The 16,448-nt window shown below is 35.1% G+C and overlaps 1 protein-coding gene across 2 annotated transcripts in view; it reads left to right on the plus strand.

Annotated features, from left to right (window-relative positions):
* The first annotated feature begins 4,919 nt into the window (after positions 1-4,919).
* LOC134753943 (gamma-aminobutyric acid type B receptor subunit 1) overlaps positions 4,920-16,448 on the plus strand; it is a 176,248-nt gene continuing 164,719 nt past the window's right edge. For both annotated transcript variants that reach the window (XM_063689943.1, XM_063689944.1), the window contains exon 1: positions 4,920-5,783. The gene's annotated coding sequence lies outside the window, so the exon portion shown is untranslated. The remainder of the gene's footprint in view (positions 5,784-16,448) is intronic.

The raw sequence follows: 16,448 nt of genomic DNA on the forward strand, positions 1-16,448 counted from the left end.
TTTTTAATATTAATTCCGGTTAAACATATTAGTGATCAGATTTATGTTAAGATATTAACTAGGACGTTTCTTTATATCACAACCAACCTTGTGAGTTGTGTTGAGTTGTGCTCTTACTCATTCAAACAAACCGATGCAGGCATCAAGACGAAAAGTAATGGCGGCTGCGCCGAATCTGTGTTCCTTCTTGTATGTAAGTACATATGTATAGCCTGTATAGGTACAAGGACAAGGTAAGTTAAGTTTAGACTAGTGCTCCTGAACATTAATTTATAAATAAATCTTTATCGCGGAAAAAAGTACTTACAGCCTGCAAAATTTTTGATAGAGGCATTCCCTATCAGTGCCTTCGGGCAAAGCATATTTATGATTAGGCATCTAGGATTCGCTTATTAGGTGCATTGTGATAATTACAATAGGTTTATCTATTTAAAAATACTGCTTTAAACAAAGAATAATGTACAAAATAACGTACTTGATACTGAATGTGTTTCTCTACTAATTTGATGACATCTTAAGATTTCTGTAAATATATTTTCAGGTATTAAGAGGCCGGTGTCGATTTTAGTCGCAAAAATGTAAAATTGATAGATTTTGTCGGTGAAATTGTACACCTTTTGTTACCTAATTGAAATAACAAGTACTTGTTTCTATTAGCACGTCTTCTTATCTTACCTTCTATCAGATCAATCTTTTGAAAATAGACTCACTAAATTAGTAATGTTTGCTTTTCTGATGGACGTTTAGGTAAACGCGCGTAAATCACTGATTTTCTCGCTCTTATTTGTAAATTTCGTAAAGTTTGGACGGCTAAACATGGTAATTTTGTATTACACATATCCTGTACTTGACGTTTATCAGACTACATTTTTATTATTATGACTTTGAAGTAGTGTAAATGAAAGTTAGACGAAATCAATTTTCTCCAGGAGTCGTAGCACGGTACGCTCATCACCATGCCTGTCACGTTCTAACAAGTATGTGAGTGCGAAAGTGACGGACTTAGTGATAGGGGAAACCATGCTGCGCGGGCAGAAATTACTTCAAAACAAGTGACAATATCTCTGAAAATCGACTTAATTTGAACGTAATTTTTATACTTAAACAATCTACAACATTTGCTGAAACTATTCTTATACATCAATTTGTATAATTTACCACCATAAATTTTTTATGAATTTTTAAAAACTGCCCCTTCTTTTCATATATTACCGGTGACGCACGCTCGCGACCCCATTATTAAAAGGCAAGATGAGAAGACGTGCTAATAGAAACCAATACTTGTTATTTAGATATGACGTAACAAAACGTGTATAATTTCAACGACTAAATCTATCAATTTTAAATTTTTGCTCCAAAATCGACTACGGCCTCTTAAAAAGCTTCCAGAAGAAAGTTAGAAAGCTAGCTAAGTTGGCAGTGTTTTTTATAGCCCAGCAGACGGTGCAAGTTTTATTTGAAAGTCATGATCCATACTAATATTATAAATGCGAAAGTGTCTCTGTCTATCTGTCTGTCTGTTACCTCTTCAGCTTAAACCGCTGAACCGATTTAGTTGAAATTTAGTACCATAGAAATAGTTTGAGTCCCGGGGAAGGACATAGGGTAGTTTTTATCCCAGAAATCATCCTTTAAGGGGGTGAAAAGGGTGGGGGTGAGGGGGTTAAAGTTTGTATGGGGAATCGATAAAAAGCAGATTGGGTAAAAAACTAAGCTACGCAAATTACTAACTTCACGCAAACGAAGTCGCGGGCAAAGGCTAGTCTCATATAAGTTTAACGTTTGAAATAATGCACCGTCTGGGGCCCGTTTCTCAAAAGCTTGTAACTTGTAATTGTAATACAAGCGGATGTCACTTTTTGACAGTTTTTGTTAGAAAAGAACTTCCACTTGTATTACAAGGTGCAAGCCACAAGCTTTTGAGAAACATCCAAAAAATCGCTGCGAACTTAGCTTGGTCTAATTTTAGTGGCTGCTAAAGTGGCCAAATATAATATATAAGGTATAGGAAAATGTCCTTATTTATATGGTAACAAAGGTGTGTTTCGATATATTTGTCCATTTTGGCCGTCACTATCTATTTGATGCTGACTGTGCAACTTATTATTAATAATTGTAGCCATCTATGAAGTGAGCTGCACTCTATATGATTATGATAATCAAAGAGGATATAACAAGATAGAGCGGTACTATCATAGAAAATTTTGTAACCACTGTAAATTCACTGCCATCTATCGACATACTTTAAAACTAAAATTGAAGATTTATAAAAATACGTTAAAATGTATTTAAATATGGATAAATGATTTTTTTATTTGCATTATTTCTTTTTATATGATTTTGATCCATGTTCTTTCACTGATATGCGTTAATAGTTATTTACACAAGGGTGCAAAGTTGTATTTTACCCGCAAGTGTAGAATTGAAACACGAGAAGTAAAATACATTTGCGCCCGTGTGTAACACAAAACTTTTCACCTCACTATAGCGAGGAAAGTGCAACATCCACAGGCGTTAGATCATCTTCATCACTGGAATCACTCATTTCTTTACGATATTATAACAGAAAACTCTGGAAGTTGTGTATTTTTACGCGAGTCGGTGAGAAAAGATGTAAGTAAAAAATTTTGACAATGTTGACATTTCTGATGTATGAAATGTCAACGATGCGTTTTGAAATTGCATCGACTCAACTTGTGCGTTCAGAATTATATTTAACATCATTATAAAAAAACAAACGTTTCTTATGGAATTTTAAGGTTTATGACTTAAAATCATTAAATAAAGCTAAATTTGGTAATTTTTATTAGATTCTCAAACCATATATTTAATGATTATTAATATCAAACGAACCATTATCATGAGCGTTTTACGTCTTGTTATCTGTCAAGCTACTTAAACACGCTCCATCCAAGGTCAAATTACTTTCCCCACTAGTGGATAAAACGCGTTTTTCCCCGCTTGTATTGAAGGATAAACGACCACTTTCCGAGCTAGTGAGGGGAAAAATTATAAATAACAAACGAAACCGTCAGCGCTCTCTATACGAGAGTAGGCCAAAACTAATGGCGCCATCTGATCGAGGATCAAATTTTCGTAATTTTTGAGGCAAATTTTTTCCTTAGACTGTATCCATCTATTACGGAGTTATAGCTGGTCAAGCAAATCTTGTAAGTAGAAAAAGGCGCGAAATTCAAATTTTCTTTGGGACGATATCCCTTCGCGCCTACATTTTTTAAATTGGCCGCCTTTTTGTACTGACAAGATTTTCTTGACCAGCTATATATGTATCTTATCCTTGTGATAATCAACCGAAAAAAAAAAGTTTTGCATGTCGACGTTATTGCTATTAGCGCCATCTGTCATTGCTTATTTTCATGTTTATCTGCGCCATCTAGCGATGGACAGTAAAACTATGGTATCTCACTTTTATCACAGAATAAATAACAGTACTACCGTACAGAAAGGACACTTCCTACAAAACTGAAGTTTGACAGCGATTCAGGGTTGAATCATGCGGTCCCTTTCTAATGTATGGCACTATCCCTTTCGGCTAATTAGGGTTATCAAAATTCAAGTCATTATCTTATCTGTGGTCGTGCATGCAAAGGGACGTCAAGTTGTGCCAACCCTAATAACTGCTCGGAGCAATTGTGAGCCGAACGGAGCCGAGTTTGCCCGAAAGGAAGTGTGTACCTCCACTGCTTTTATAAGATTCCTTATGTTATAACGAGAATAGTTATTTATGTACAGGACATATGGTGCTACTAATTGGCACATTACGTGGCTATGTCGAAAATTTAAAGGGCCATATGTACTGTAAAACGTTGTACGATAGATGTATTGTGCTAATAGATAATTCGCAACAAGTGGTCATAAATTAAAACACAACCGAAGGGAATGCTTTAAATCGACAAGAGTTGCTAATGACCTATTCGCACGTGTATCGTACCTACAACGTACAGATGTGGTGCATAATTGTTTTCCATCGTATTTTCTCGGAAACGTTCGTAATTGTCATGCTACTTCAGTCAAGCTCGGTACTTTTTGTACCGAGACTTTTTTTTTAATTCCCCACCGTAAATTTGATTTAAGTATGGTTTATGGTGGGCTACAAATCTACTCGACCAATCATATTGTCGCATTGCGTATGTTCTGTCCCTCACGGGCGCACGCGTGTAGCTCATCTATGTAATGAAGAGATGTCTATGAAGTTACTCTATGGTTTACGATAGGTGCTAGCGCTGCACTGGCGGCAGAACATTGCAGCATCTAATGAGGGCTAACGCGTATGAATTCGCCGCTAGGGGCACTAGTGTAGATGGTGGTCTTCGCAAATTTCGAAATGTCACTTGTCACTTCAATGACTGACAGCTGTTCTTTAGTCTTTGGGACCACCATCAACAGAGGCGCCAACTGGTGAGCAAAAAAACGATAGGGGCTCATTGGTAGATTCTGGGGCACAATATACACAGGATAGGTTTATTAGGAAAATATGAATTAAGATTAAAAAAATTCTAATTCCGACTTCGAATTTCGATTCTTTAAAATCCTGGGTGTCCATGTCCAGTTCTCCTCGGGAAGTCACCTAGAGTGACCTGAGATGTGTAAAATGATTGCTAACCTTTCTGAAATTCATTCTTTAATTTTACCGTAAGCGGTATAAGTAGAATCGATTTACATCTTACAAACAAATCAGTCATGTAGCCAATTTAAATTATGAATATTGGTAATAGCTGCGAAATCATTTCATTTTTTCAGTAGTATGATTATTTAAAATTCCCGCAAAACGCCTAACAGTTATTTGATATGTAATGGCGGGTCTTTCAAATGTGAAATGTGCATAGCAGTTTGACCTGTACTGCTTTCTGTAAGGTACACGCATGCGTTGTAAGGTTCGGGAAGGTAGAGACAAATAAAAAGAAAAGTCGCCCCTGAAATTCTGGCAAATGCCTAGTTAGCTGCGAAGTTGGCTACAAACGCTATTGGCCGAAAGTTTGTTATCACAGATAAGGCAGCATTTAGTGCCCCATGAAGTCAGAAGCTGGTATACTTAGAGGGAAATAGCAATATCACCTGTTTCACAAGCTGAAAAGATCTTGTAATTTTAGAAAGATTCTTGATTAAACTATTGCCGTCCTTGTCTAACAATTTATTGATTTTAGAAAACTAATTATGCAGAAAATTTTATTGAGGCTTGGTGATGGTATATCCATTTTTGTTTTAACTCCACCTTCAGAGGCTTAAATTTTATTTAAAGCTTTAGTTCCAGAAGGTCGGTAGTGCCGAGCGGCACGTGGTCTCGTCTCTCTAAAAGCTTACAAGATCTTTACGCAGGGGTTCGATGCCGGGAGGCGCGGGCCTGCGCGCGGCGGCAACGGCTGTGCACTGTGCAGGGGTCGCTGTCAGTCGAGTTGAGAACACGCGCCAGCCTGTCGCATGGTCCTCCTCTACGTCTGAACGATACATTCAAACTTTTAGTCTGTTCTCTAATCATATCTCTCTCACAAGAAACTGATTTGAAAATACCGTTACGACTTACTGAATTGCTTTCAGACTCTTTTAACACAGTTTGTAGAACTTTTTCTCACAGTGGTTGAACTTTCGCCAAAGAACTTTAGTGGCGGGAAAACAATTTCATATCTGGCTTGACGTGCCGTGTCATATGTGTACGTAGAGTGGAGGGGGCGTTTGTCTCGGCTGGAGACATGGTGTATACGTCGTGAATCGATATTTTTGGGACATTCTTTGGCAGATACCATGAATTTCGAGACAAAATAAAGGTATGCTAGGTTACGTTTAAGTTCACTCTTAGATGTCCGAGTGCGCGCATGGAGTACTTATTTTCTTTGACTTCGACTGTTTTTTTTTGTCTATCAATGATTCAGTTAAATATATTAGTCATATGAATTAGAAGTAGTAAGATGATTGTGTTGGTATTATCCTTATCCATTATTTAGGTATAGGTACTTGAATGTTGTCCGCACGCTTACATTTCGTCGGCACGTTTGGAGAGGTTTCGCTAAAGATTTTCAGACACTCTTGAGCTTGAAACCTTATTTCAGCGCAGGCGTAATGGTTACCAACATAAGCTCAAGGTACGTGAAATTAGATAAGTTTTGTACCTAATACTTACCGCATGTTTGGTTAAGTTTTCCCCGTTTTACATAAACACTTAATCAGTAGGTAATTTAAGTTTTATGTAAAGTATTATAATAATCTTTATAAATAAATGTCTCTATATTTATTAGTCGTGTATAGCAAAATAAGTAAAAAGATTCAGGACATACTATATTTAAGTAGGACTATATTAATTTCATATGCAAAATAAAATAAAATGCAATTTAGGTAAAACTATGATTTTTAATTAAAATGATGAATCAAATGCAACCACGTGTATTTGACGTTTAATAAACTTTGTACCTACACGTAGCCATTGATACCTGTACCTGTACCTGCTGATGAAGAACAGAACATAACAGGGCAGACGTGTAAAAATAAATTGACATCAGTGAGAAGTGAAAGTTCGAATCGGCGATGACACCATTCACACCAATAATACAGTAAAGGGGCCCACTGACTATCAGTCCGCCGGACGATATAGGCCTGTCAGTTAGAACAAAAATTTGACAGTTCCGAACAATATCAGTCGGGTTAGTGTAGTCAGTGGGCCCCTTAACTTTGTCGCTTGAAAATACGGGTTATGTCTGCGTCAAATCCGGTAGTTCTGATTTTTTGCAGACTTGTTTATGATTTATAAGGTTGTAACCTCCAGCGACGAACGCAACTTTGTCAAAAATAAACAAAACCGCGTTTTTTTATTAGATTTTGGCAATTATAATCCTAAAGGACTAGTTTTTGGTAGTAACGTCTCAATACGTTTTTAAAGTAGACTAAATTTTCTACAATACGAGACTAGAATTGTCTAGATTTAATAACTATCCGAGATGACCTTTTAAAATTTATATATATATTTTTTTACTTGAATTCGTAGGCTATGTAAGTGCAGTGAGTATGCAGGCGATGCCGCTGGGCACAATTGTTCCTAAGGTCAAAGCTGATTTGGCTCGGTAGCCACAAGAGCGTACCTTGCTTACCACCCAAAAAAAGAGGTGGGAAAGGGTCGGTTCCCAAGGTCCAATCTATGCTATATATATTTCTTCCTGCTCTTAGCACCTAGGGCTGCTCTTTGAAGAAAAAAACAGCCCATTTTGATTTATACTGGATCCGTGGTAAATATTGATGAGGAACAAATAGGGACGAGTGATCAGGATTGTCAAAAATATAATAAGTTGACAGGTAATTACATGGTCTAGATAGTTTATTGTACTTTCATGTCTATTGTATTTGTATATCAAATGTGATATCAAAATGACATTTCTGACTGGAATCATATTTTATACATTGAATTTTCTTAATAAACAAGCAAAACAACGGTTTCTTTTCGTACATAATCTTCTTTGAAAGTCGGTTGAATTGTAGCTTTTGTCACCTGGGCTACAAAGACGAACAGATTGACACCTCATTTATCTAAATCAGTTCAGTATTAGTTTCATGTAAACAATACATGCACAGTTGCACACATAGTCAGCATAAAATATAAAGACGTCTGTGTGGATGCGGAAAGAGAAGAGTCGTGGAATACCTATACCTATGGGAATCTCTTTGTTTCGCACAGACTCTAAGCGCCACTTGCATCATCCCACTAACCCGGGGTTAACCGGTCCAATTTTAAACTGTTAGTTTGACAATATATCACGACTTTCATGCTTTTCCAGTGTTTCTATTACCAATAAAATATAACCTACTCTTATTTTCAATCGCAAAATTCAATTTGTTATGGTTGTTTTCAATATGATTCACAAATGATCAAGATTGTTTAATCCGTCATTGTAGTGCGAGCGAGTGGGAAAATGTGGTAGAAAGGATCGGTATACTGAGCTCACACAGCGCGTAAAATACCTAAACTCGCTCAACGCCAAAACGTGATAATGCTCTTAAGATAGCAGCCGTCGATGCGCTGTGAAATTTCGTTTCACGACGTATTTACTCGTTATTACTATTTCTCTCCTCGCAAAGTTATAGGTATCAATCGGAACAACATACCCCGGTAACTTCAGGCCCCGATCTCCCCTATAGTTTTATTTTTGATACAAACGTTTATCGCCTTTTCTTAGATATTTAGTCACATTATTAGGTATCAAATTAATCAACAAAAGGCAACTGCGCTTTGGCTTCATTGTACCTTAATTTAATTTTACTCGTTGAGCAAAATTCGTAGATCTCTAAATGGAATACGTCCAAAATGCCTGATACTCAGAATGCCTTATTTCTATTTCTCAAAATACCACATTCTCAAAATGCCGAAACTTCAAATCTACGTGGTGTCATAATACCTAAATCTTTAATTACCTACACTAACGTTTTGGACGCAAATGACCGATATATACGCACCGTAGGTTCACAACAAAGCGATTGAATGGCAAAGTGTGGTCGTGTCACAATAAACGTCATATTTTCATAGAAATTTGATATTCATGACACTTTGTCATAGCAAAGTCTGTTTACAGTTAGCTTGGTACGATTCTATACATCTATCCCTTTTTTATTTATTTAAAGAAAGATAAATAAATAGAAACAGGTAGGCACGATATTAGATGAGTATTACCTAGTTGAAAGAAAAGTAAAGCTTGTATGTAAAAAAGGAGTTTTTTGACAAAAAAACTTATTTTTACAGGAATTCGTAGTGTCGATTCAGCACGAGTTCACTAACTCTCTATTCAATAGACATCAAATTCATCTATTCGTATGGATTTCGTATTTGATCAAGCTTTTCTCACTTTTCCCATTTCATTTTTTTAAATTGTCGTTAAGCCGCGCAATCCAATTTCCATCACAAGAATATTCGTTTGTTATGGAAGAGCTAAAGCAACGAAAGGAATCAATATACGAAAAGCAAAAAGGAACAATGTACCGGAACCGGATCGGAAAAGCTCTAGAATACCAAATACCGAATTTGACGAACACCGGCTTTGAGCGGATTAGATACCAGTATACCCTTGCTACTGCAGTGTGTCGCGTGAAACGTGAAAGGTCAGCAAATAACTCGGTTCACGTGCACCGGCCTTTATGAATAAGCAATAACGGAATCGGAAACTTGTATATTTTCGACTTCAGTTTTATTTTTACACATGCATTTGCCTATCCATAATATCCAAAGCCATAATATTTTTTCACAAAAGCTAGAGATAATATCGCAGTTTCGCATTGATAACATTGGTAGAGGTAACCAGGGGAGGTGTAAATCAAGGATTCATCCCATATTTAAAGTCTGCAGTCCCTTACGTGATTATATCAGAACGGTTGTTAAGTAAGACGCGCCCGTCGGTGCTTGAGGTTCGCACTAGGGGGATGGCGCTTCACATGGATTTAATGTACAAAGGTTCATATAAGTAACCAGTATTTATAAGGAAGTTTCCTCATTAGCTCACCGAGGCACAGTCGAAGCTGCATGAAATAATAAAAGCGCCCCTTGTGAGGCAGCGTTCAACGCAAAGAGAATTTAGGAAAATCGTCAAAAGGAAAATTTGTATAATGTAAGCAGAGATTCTGTGAACACAATTAGTATAGCTTTATCAAAATTTAGATTTCGTAAAATAGGAAATTTCGATTTTTTTTTATATTGAATAACACTGTAAATCAATTTTATTGTAATGTTACTTTAGCATTTCAGAATATTAACTTATACGTTCGGAAATGTACCTAACATTTATAACTTATAACCAAATAATTATTACAAACCTACCTATTCCAATTGTAATATTGTTCGTGGATTACGTCATGTTTTTCTAACTAAGAATTATAGATGCCTACTGAGTTCAAACGATACACGGTGTGACATTCAGTACTGATTAAACGAAAGGCCAAAGATAGAGGACTTTAAGAGGTACCGATTTATAGTGCGACATAAAAAAGTAGAAATTAAATAAAATTGAACTAGAATTTCCATACTAAATTGTTGCCATGTTTAAGCATTTTACGTCAAAAATGTGACAGTTGCGTAGGAAGTGGCGCCCTCAATAATTTTCTACAATTTCTTGTCGGACTATAACCCATGTACCTATGCTCAGCGAAAATTGATGGTTTCAGATAAATCATTGTTATCACGTATTTGCTGAACCGTGTTACCTAACTTTTTTACTTGATTATTTCGAGAATTATGAATTTAACTCACCTTGACGTTCTAAGATTATGATCAGAAGACTATTAGAATCTACTCTACAAGGTGTAACAAAAATAGTGGTTATCCGTTTAAGGGCATATTTGGTATCGTGTTCTGATTAGGAAAAAGTAGAAGAAACATTTTTTTACACCTTAGAGGGTTGCCGACTTTGGACGACAGAAAATATTTTCGCGTCATAATTTTTTTTCGAAACTGTTCTTAAACGGATCCCCACAATTTTTTACAACTTGTATTTTAACTAGATTAAACTGAAAACTTTTTTGCTAATTATCAATGTATGGAAGCAAATTTGCAGCACATAGTATTTTGTGCAGCAGGTACAGTCGAGTTCATAAATATGTATACATGTTAATGTGTATATATGTGTATGTCTTATTTCAATAGATTAAGGTGAAGAAGTGTATACATATTTATGAATTCGACTGTACATAATAAATAAGGGTTCTTAAAAATCAAGGGCCGGAGTTATACAAAACGAAACGAACTTAATTTTGTAAAGAGAGGCCCGAGAATTAAAATTATAAATAAAATCAAACTAAATATTAGTTTGTAGATCTTTGCCTAGAAGTCAGCATTTAAAAAATACAACAGTTGCATAATATTGTATGAATATTCCTAATAACACTGCTGTTAGGATCCTATAGGTACACAAGGGCTGCCGCCCCCCGCGCGATGCGTTTCTAATGAAGTTGATTTCGATATCGCTGGCATTCATGTAATCGACAAAACAAATAAATGCGCTGTAGTAGAAAAAAGGTCATTTATAAGGCTTTTATTTGATCCTTTTTGAACTCGATACTCTGTATTAATAAAAACATGTTAGCTATTGTATCTACGATATATTACTTATTTACTTCTTACTGCTAGCCTTTCTCCGCAGACGTCTTGTCTGGTTGCTCTTGGCATAGGCCTCTCCCCATATTCCTCCACGAGTCCCTGTCCAGAGCCTGTCTTCTCCACAAGGCTCCGGCCACCTGCCTGAACTCGTCTTCCCATCTAATTTTTTGGCTTCCATCATTCCTTTTCCAGTCTCTTGGGTACCATGTTGTGATGTCTTTTGACCATTTTTCTCTTTTGTCTCGGAGCATGTGGCCAGTCCACTTCCATTTTAGTTTTTTCATAGTGTGGTTAACGTCGATTATTTTTGTTCTCTTTCTAATGTCCTCCAGTTTTATTCTATCTCTAAGTTTTATATTCAACATGCTTCTTTCCATACTATTTTCAACTATTTTGGCAGACTTGGAGAGCTTTCCTCTCCTTGACAGTTAGTTAGTAATATGTTTGACATCCATATGTAAGGCAGGGAAGGATACAAGTGTTAAATACTTTGGACTTAATATTTGTTGGTATTTGGTAATTCTTCACTATTTCCTTTAATGACCAATATCTTTACCATGAGTTTCCGATTCTAATTTCTACTTCTTGTTGTGTCAAATTTTGAGGTGATATCAGTTGTCCAAGATATGTTACGAAATACAAAAAAAAGGATAAAAAATACGAATAAGCTGGTAATCCAAAGTAATTACTCGCACGGTATAATTTGAGAGATACAACACGCGATTATAATAACCCGGAATTGCCGATAACGCTGGGCATTCAGACTCGACGGCGACATGCCGTTTACGGGACTTATAATAAAATTTGCTTTTGGCCTGGGCCCACAAGCGAGTGCTGTAGATATAATATACGAATACAAAAAATATTATTCCAACATAATATCAATCGCAATCTATTTTGCGTGCTTTAATATAATATATATTTATATTATTAATGTATATACCTAATCATGTTATTAAAATCCTAGTACCTACGCCTTTTACATACCCGAAGATTCTCAACAAAATGTATTGTTACGTACCTACTAAAATATATACTTACTAGGTACTAGGGTGTTGCTTATTTCGTCGAAGTTATACAAAAAATCCACATTTGTTTTTAGTGGAAGAGACTAAATTAAGCGGGTGAGACATAGAAAATTTTAAGTTCGACGAAATAAGCAAACACCGTACTAGGTACGTTCATTATACTGCATAAAATATATCAGCTTGAATAGCAAAGGCACAGTTGTTGTACGAAAATCTCAAACACGTACAACTTTTGAAGTAGAAATCCTTTGTGTTCATAACTTCAAGTTTTAACTTAATTTGACCCAATTTGCAAAATTGAAATGATTTTATATTTTGTCTCAGGTTGGTTCGATTCGATCGTTGATTGATTTAACTCGTCATTTCAGAGAAAACCTTTTTTTTATAAGTTAATTTCTAAATTTCCTTGGTAAATACTACTTTCACTGGGTGAATAAAGATCCAAGAAGCCTTAAAAAATATTTGTAGGGGAAAGTGGGTCACCTTAATACGTTTTTTTTTGTCTCTACAAATACTAGTAACTCTATGTAACTACAACTTCAACTGTATTCGAGTCGGGTCGAGTATTTATCTGGGTACAAAGTAGGTATAGTTAAATTGTATTATTCTGCAAACAGCCGTAGGTACATATATATTTTTTCACTTCTCTCTAAAAGAGCTTCATATTAGACCTGCAAAGCGGGGCATAAATCGTATTTTAATCCCTAGGGAAAATATGTATACATATTTTTGATTTAAAAAAACACTTCACAACAGCCAATCACAGCACTCATCGGCAGTTAATCGGAACTGTAGGTTTTTTTATTTTTTATACTGTGGTAATTATTTAAGTATTTAAGAGAAACTTCGTATTTGGTATTAACCAATTAGAATACAGATGTATTAAAAATCACTAATCAGAATACGTAATTCATGTCTCAAGAGTCAAGACATAAGGTTTTTTATAGTTCCTACTTTACAATTATTAAAAATATTATTCAGCCAATGTCATCATACCAGAAACCAAACGCATATTTAAAACTAAATTGATAAACTTTTATTTGCTCATTCTGTAACGTGAAACCATCTTTTATCTCCCTCCCTTTTACTCAAAATGTGCCAGTGCGATAGAGAGGCAAAACATCTTTTTTAAATCGGGAATTTCATGGCAAGCATTCTGCTGTCAAATTTAGTATCTGTATTAATTTCTGTATTTCATAAAATATAAAATAAGTACCTACCTGTTGATTTTTTTTATTCAAAGTGAAAAGTAGTGTATAACTCGGTAATAAAACCCCTTTTAACCTCGCTGTGCCAATCGACCCTCGCCGTTGCGGCTCGGGTAGCTATATGCACACCTCGCCTAAAATGGATCGTTTTATTCCCTAAACATACAATCTACTATTTATAACTCGTTTTCGGAAAAATCGAATTCGTGTCAAACTACCCCATACGGGGTACATTGATACATGCCCGAGGCACTTTGATTCACATATATATTTTCCTACATATATGTTTAAAAATGAAATAAAGTACATTTACTGATTAGTTTTTAATTTTATTTAACTTTTACAATCACAGTTTTATTAATATTTAGTGACAAATCAACACAGTTCCATAACAATATGATATGTATTATATTTATTACCTGCCTTCCTTACAGAAAATACGCTACCAATCGCATCATCCATTGCAGATGCCATTGTAGGTTCATCAATGGCAGCCTTCTTTTTATTTTCTAAAAAAAAAACCATTATACAAATTGCTCAATTGATAATGTATCAATGTGGGGTACATCGTCGGTGGCTTCTGATCTGAACTACTCGTGTGAATGAATGAACCGTGAACTCTCATTAGTATAGTTTTAATGTGTGATGATCTACCTATGTGCCGCGTGTATCAATGTGCTCTCATTCCCCCTAATGATATGATACTTCGATATTTGGACTTTAAGGCTAGTAATTATCAATCAATCAATCAAAACGCTTCAATTATGCTTCTGTCACAATAGGCTGAACGGGGGCTATTAGTAAGTATACATTAAAAGCAAAAGGGAGTAGGTACCTTTGCAGTGCTCTGTTCGTCTTTTTACTAAAAAGGGAAGACTTTTTTCGATAAATAAACGGCTTTCGATACCTAAATTGAAAGTATTTATTAGGCTTTTCTTTCAAGATTTTGAACATAAATCAATGTCGTATTAAATAAAAACAATATGTTTATTTTTCATAAATTTTCTTGTATTTTAATAATGTATTTAACAACGTTAAATGCAAGATAAAGCTTACTCAAATGTGAGATTTTTAACGGAAGTTGTGGTACTTTAAAGCCATCGGTGTCGAAAACACAAATGTTGGCATTTTTTTAAGTAATTTTTTTATCTTCCTTAGGAAAACTTTTTTAGGAAACTTCGTATGCTCGACATATTTCACATTCTAGTCCGTTGGACCATTGGTGTTTTCAAAATAATGGTTACCTTGCCATAAATTTCTATTTTAAGTGACATGATTAGTCCCCCCCTAATTCCCATATTTTATTTTTAGTTTCGGAGACGGTGACGTTGAATTTTCTTGAATGTTTGCCGATGCCCATATCTTCAAGATATTAAACAGTTTTACTGCCACTTCCATAACCCGCTTCCACAAAATGTTCCACTATTTTCGCTTCATCAGTCATAGGGAAATAATACTGGAGAAATTACATACAGTTTCGCGATGGTGTTCTTCTAGATTGACCACAATTTCAAAAGAAAGAATCCAATGCCCATGAAACTTACAGGATTCATTCACAGATATATAGACTTTAAATTGGCAGTAAGATATAATTTCAGTTTAATTTTTTGTTTACTTTTTAGGGTTCCGTACCTCAAAAGGAAAAAAACGTAACCCTTATAGGATCACTCGTGCGTCTGTCTGTCCGTCTGTCACAGCCTATTTTCTCCGAAACTACTGGACCAATTAAGTTGAAATTTGCTACACATATGTAAGTTTGTGACCCAAAGACGGATATGTAACGTCAGCAAATTAATTTTAAACAATGGGGCCACTTTTGGGCGGTAAATGAGAAAATAAAAAAATAAAAAATTTCAAACTATATCGTGTTATATATTAAACTAGCTGTTGCCCGCGACTTCGTACGCGTGGATTTGTAACATTATGCAGCAAAAGATATCAGTAGGGACGGTTAATCATTTGTTAATAATTATACAACGCATGAAATCTGTCTTTCACAAAGTGCGAAGTTCCAAGCCCTAACTGAAAAAAATTGTTCTCGATATAATCCTTCTCAACACTTAGATTTTCAAGTCCACTATTAAAATAAAATGTTCGCTCCCGATGCAAACTTTATTAATACAAACTTTTCAAACACGGTGCCATCAGTTTTCGTCTATTTTAATATAATGCCCTTTTACCAAGTTTCATGTTCCTAGCTTAAACGAAAACTTGTACTACATATAAACTTACATCCCCTTTTTAACCCCCTTGAATTATTAAGAACGTTGAAATAACTTTTTTTTGTAATATTATACAATGCCATTCTAAGAAGTTTCAAAGCATTTGTAATGTATTTAAACTTTCAACCCTTTTTTAACCCTTTTAAGGGATGAATATTTTAAAAACGCTTAAATTACTTTTCTTGAATTCCAATAATATGCCTTTATACAAAGACTGAAGTCCTGTACTAAAAAAAACGTTTGATCTCCATACAAACTTTCAACCTCTTTTTTACCACCTTGGGGGATGAATTTTCATGCTGAAATAATTTTTCTTTCCTTTTAATTAAATATCTTTCTACGATGTTTCAAGTACCTAGCTTAAAATAAAATTAGGACCCCTACAAATTTTCAACCCCTTTTTAACCACTTTATGGGATGATTTTTTAAAAACGCTGAAATTACTTTTCTTGTATTCTAATAATATGCCTATATACAAAGTTTTAAGTCCCGCATTTGATATTTTTTCTGATCTCCATACAAACTTTCAACCCATTTTTCACCACCTTAAGGGATGAATTTTCAAAAACGCTGAAAGTAGTTATCTTGTTTTTTAATAATATATCTTTTACCCAAGGTTCGAATTCATAGCTTAAAATAAAACTTGAACCCATACAAAATTTGGACCCCAAAGTTCTGAAAAAACCCCTTAGTGGATACTAACGTTATAACAACTACCCATTGCGAAAAATTCAGCTCTCTAGGTCCAACGGTTTGGGCTGGGCGTTGATTTAAGTGAGTCAGTCAGTCAGGACTTTTACGTTTATATATATAGATGAAAGAGCTCATTGTGAGAATCTCAAATATATATTTTTTTATAATTTGGGATAAACAATTTAGAAGTTATTCAAGAAAATAGTCAAAAAATGAC

This window comes from Cydia strobilella, chromosome Z (assembly GCF_947568885.1).
Source record: "Cydia strobilella chromosome Z, ilCydStro3.1, whole genome shotgun sequence".
Taxonomy (NCBI): Eukaryota; Metazoa; Arthropoda; class Insecta; order Lepidoptera; family Tortricidae; genus Cydia; species Cydia strobilella.